This window comes from Sapajus apella, unplaced genomic scaffold, assembly GCF_009761245.1.
Source record: "Sapajus apella isolate SASKATOON/1434 unplaced genomic scaffold, GSC_monkey_1.0 scaffold30, whole genome shotgun sequence".
NCBI lineage: Eukaryota > Metazoa > Chordata > Mammalia > Primates > Cebidae > Sapajus > Sapajus apella.
Genome location: NW_022436970.1, coordinates 6179561 through 6184827, shown reverse-complemented (window position 1 = coordinate 6184827; position 5267 = coordinate 6179561).

Below are 5267 nucleotides of genomic sequence, written 5' to 3'. Positions count from 1 at the left end.
GTGTGTTAACATCTGTTGTGTGTGGTAACCTCTGAAACTTCAACATCTTTGGCCATCAGGAACCTGCAACCCCAAGGAAGGTGAACAAGCCTTGAAAGCCCTTGAGGCCAGGCTCAGTAGCTAGACGTCTGTACTCCCAGCACTTTGGGAGACCAAGGCAGGTGGGTCACTGAAGTCAATAGTTCAAGACCAGCCTGGCCAACATGGTGAAACCTCCTCTCCACGAAAAATACAAAAATTACCCGGACATTCTGGTGGGCACCTGAAATCCCAGCTACTTGGGAGGCTAAGGCAGGAGAATTGCTTGAACCTGGGAAATGGAGCTTGCAGTGAGCTGAGACTGTGCCACTGTACTCTAGGCGACAGAGCAAGACTCCATCTCAAAAAAATAAAAGAAAAATATCCTTGCAAGCCAGGTCTCTCCTCTGCTCCATTCAAGTATCTCCATTTGCCATCATGTTTAGGTTTCAGTCCTTTCACAAACTGAGGATGTTTTCTCTCACAGGCAAGAAGGCAAGAGGAGAACTCTTACTCATTTTTCAACAACACTCTTTCCTATGGAGGGTTTTCTGTGCCAGATGAGACGACTTTTTGAAATTCATAATTCTTTACTGCCAGACCACCCAGATTTCAAATTTCCTGGATTATTTTCAACTTGAGACCTGTTGATTCTTCTCTGTCTTTGGACTTGAGATCCCCAGTACCTGTTTTAAATAACATTAGGTTTTTAACCTTGCTTTTAAGAGAGACAGTACAGGCTGATGGTTGAGAGTATAGACCCTGGATATAGATGACCTGGGTTCAAATCCCAAATCTATAATTTGCTAGGTTTGCCAACTTTGGGCAACTTATCTCTGATTTCATTTCTACCTCTATCAGTAGAAATAAGAGGTACTCCCACTTAGAAGGCTTTTAGTTGCAAAGCACTTAACCAGTAAATATGAGGTAGAATTACTCTCCAGAAAAAGGACATTTGCTTTCTACACACATAATGTCTTTCAAACATCACTTACGGATCCTGTTTTCTCCTTGGTCCTCATCATTCCTGCTATGTTGCTTCTGATGCCTACAGGTGACATTTATTCTACTATGGCCTACTCTTGGTGGGACAATCAATAAGGAAATATATTTCCTATCATGCTGAAGTTTTATATAAGCAATAGTCTTTTGGTTTCTCAGCAATGGCAAAAGAAGTGTCAGGGTAAGTTGCACAACATTCATTTAATATAAGAAAATATTAATAGTAGAATCCACATTTCACAACCCTGAGGCTGGCATTTTGTCCAAATTATTCTGTTCTACAGACGCTTTATCAGTATTTGTTATTTATGAGCAGATACTGTGTGTGGCTATTATATTTCCAGATGGAAATGAGGAACACAGCATCCTATGTCTTACTATTTGTGTAGATGAACAAAATAATTCTGATCAGCAGTCAGAGAAAAGAGTAAAGCTTGAAAGTTTCATAAACTAATTTCTTTCTGTAGTAAATGTCAGTGACTCTGATCTCCTAATAAATCTTCAATTTATGTTCTACTAGAGAACACATGAAACTTGAATGAGAGAATGGAATATTTTTTTCCATTCTGAGGATCAACTCAGGAACGCTTTTCTTTAAATCCATGGATGAATTCACTTGACATCCTCAATGAGTGGCAATATTTTTATCCTCTGATGTTATTCCTTTACATTTGTATTATTCCCAATTATAGAACACAGAAATAAATACTTCTCAATTATCTTAAATGTTGACCCTTCCTAGATACCTGTTATTGGCTGAATTATGTACCCCTACAATTCATGTTTATGCCCTAATTTTCAGTGCCTCAGAATATGGCTGTATTTGAAGTTAGGGCCTTTAAAGAAGTAATTAAGTTAAAACAAGATCTTTAGGAGAAGCCTAAATCCAGTCTGACTGGTGTCTGGTGTCCTCATAAGAAGAGAAAATTTGGATATACAGAGAGACACCAGGGGGCATGTGCAGAGAGAAGCCAGGGAGGAGGCAACAAGAGGGCCGCCATCTTGCAAGCCAAGGAGAAAGATTTCAGAGTTGACACATCCTGCAGGCACCTTGATCTCAGACTTCTCAACTTCAATAATGTGAGAAAATAAATTTCTATTCTTTAAGCCACCCAGTTTGTGGAGTTTTTTTATGGCAGACTTAGAACGCTGATACAACACCTTATTCAGAAAATTGCTACCTCTTCTACCAGGTCCAGTTGGTCAGCCAAGTTCCCTTTCTGTTTATGCCAGAATTGCTCAACATGGACAAATTGCCTAGGCAAAGCCTCCAAATCCAAACAATCTCACAGCAAGATACAAATGGTTATGCATCCCAGATCAAGGAAGTTTTCCGGAGTCTACCTCCCGCAGCCAACAAATCTTAATGAACCAGGTGAAAACCCTGATTGATTTAACCTTCTGACTGTTGGTAGCAATGTAAAATTACCCTACTAACCTAAGCAGACGGTGATTATTTCCCGCTGATCTTTAGCACCATTCTTCCCACTTACGTTTTTACCTATTCATCAAATTTTCAAGCAGGCATTTGAGAAGTCTGCAGTGGACCAAAGGCCTTTTATTCCTGAATTGTACAAAGAATTGTTTAACGGTGTATTTCTTTCCTGGCCTGCTGTAACAGTTACATGAATTGGTTAGCTTCAAACAACAGAAATGTATTCTCTCACAGTTTTGAGACCAGAAATCTGAAAATTCAGGTGCCAGCAAGGTCATGATCCCTTTGAAGGGTCTAGAGGAAAATAAATTCCGTGCCTGTTTTCTAGCATCCATTATTGCTGGTAATCATTGGCATTCCTTGGATTAGAAACACCACTCTAAATTCTGTATCCATCATCATGTGGCACTATCATGTCTCTGTCTCTTTTCCTCTTCTTATGGGAACACCAGTCATACTAGAGTAAAGGTACTCACTGCTCCAGTATAATCTCATCTCAACTTCATTATATTTGCGACAACCCTATTTCCAAGTAAATGCATATTCTGAGGTTCTAGGAAGGATACAAATCTTGGAAGATCACTGTTCAACTCAGGGCAGCATCTGAAAAAGCAGTTATTCCATGTCAAATATTGACATAAGTGACAAGATTTGAAATACATTTTCTTTGCAGAATTTGAACACTTGTGGGCCTTGTTTCTATGACTCTAGGTTGGAAAAATAAAACACAAAAAACTAAACAACAAAGACTGGAAAGAACTCAAGGCAGCACTCATAGCAAAGAAAACAAGAAGAACTTGTTCAGAAAATAATTGTAGAAGGCTTTCTGTAGTTTCCTTCTTTTAAAAAAAAAATCCTTTACAAAATAAAATTATGAAATTTTGCCCTAGCTTATCTTTTCATACTAATAACAAAGGTCAGTTCTGGGTCATAATTTCCCTCTAAGTCTTATGTAAGTAATTAGCAGAGCAAATCTCCATTAAGCTGTAGGTGACTTTTTTCCCCCAAGTATTAGAGGCCTGGAGCAATTAATTCAAATTTTTGGAAACTTAGGACTCGCCCTGTTAACCCATCCTTTTCAAAATGAATTAAACTCAGAGGATACTGGGATTATTTCTTCTTTAAAAATGTTTGAACTAGTGCTAAATGGTGAGTCTCAATACTTACCAAAAACATTTTCCCTAGTCAATGATCACGCTTGAATGCCTTCAGTTTTAAAAACTACCTTCCCTTGAACCAACATCTACCTTAATCAGATGTCAGGATTCATAAGCATGCTCTTAGGAAATGTTTCAGTGGCCCGTTAAAATAATATGAATCTACCTGTAAAGTACTTGCCACAATTTTTCTCAGAACACATATCATAGCTGTCTCCAGTTTCTGTTACCCAATGACCTTTCCCAGTCCAAGCCATTGTTTTCTCCTTGGATTTTCATTGCTTGGTTTCCTTCTTGCTTAGTTCCAAGCTCTCTTCTGTTCTATTAATCCTTTTCTAGCCCATCTCTAATCCATTACTTTGGACAATCTCTATGTTAGCACTGAATCTCTTTTATAGTTATTAACTTAGAACTGAGCTAATCCACCAATATGCACTCCTTAGCAGGGACAAGGTACCGCGGAATTCTGTCTTGCCCCACAGTGAAACACACACTATCTTGCTATTTCTACTCTCTCATTTCTACCACTCCTCAACACTGAAAACAGGCATCTATTCCAACTGCTCAATGGAAACTACTCACCCACTCTGTGTCACCTGATGCTGTTGAAAATGGTCTTCATTAGCCTCACCACTTTTTTGTTTGTTCTCCAAGTTTTATTTTAAGTTCTCGGGTACATGCGCAGATCTTGCAGGATTGTTACATAGGTATACACATTCCATGGTGGTTTGCTGCCTCCATCCCATCAGCTACATTAGGTATTTCTCCTAATGTTATCCCTCCCCAATCTCCCCACCCCCTGCTATCCCTCCGCTAGCCTCCCACCCCACAACAGACCCCAGTGTGTGATGTTCCCCTCCCTGTGTTCATGTGTTCTCATTGTTCAACATCCGCTTATGCTTAAGAACATGTGTTGTTTGGTTTTCTGTTCTTGTGTCAGTTTGCTGAGAATGATGGGTTCCAGACTGATCCACATCCCTGCAAAGGACATGAACTCATCCTTTTCATGGCTGCATAGTATTCCATGGTATATATGTGCCACATTTTTTTATCTAGTCTATCTTTGATGGGCATTTGGGTTGGTTCCAAGTCTTTGCTACTGTAAACAGTGCCACAATGAACATACATGTGCATGTATCTTTATAATAGATCGATTAATAATCCTCTGGCTATATACCCAGTAATAGGATTGCTGGGTCAAATGGTATCTCGCTTCATCCTGGGGATTCAAGGCTGGTTCAACATATGCAAATCTATAAAAGTAATCCATCACATAAACAGGACCAAAGACAAAAACCACATGATTATCTCAATAGATGCAGAGAAGGCCTTCAACAAAATTCAACAGCCCTTTATGCTAAAGACTCTTAATAAACTAGGTATCGATGCAACGTATATCAAAATAATAAAAGCTATTTATGACAAACCCACAGCCATTATCATACTGAATAGGCAAAAACTGGAAGCATTCCCTTTGAGATATGGCACTAGACAAGGATGACCTCTCTCACCATTCCTATTCAACATAGTATTGGAAGTTCTAGCCACAGCAATCAGGCAAGAAAAAGAAATAAAGGGTGTTCAAGTAGGAAAAAAGGAAGTCAAATTATCTCTATTTGCAGAGGACATGATTGTATATTTAGAAGACCCCATCT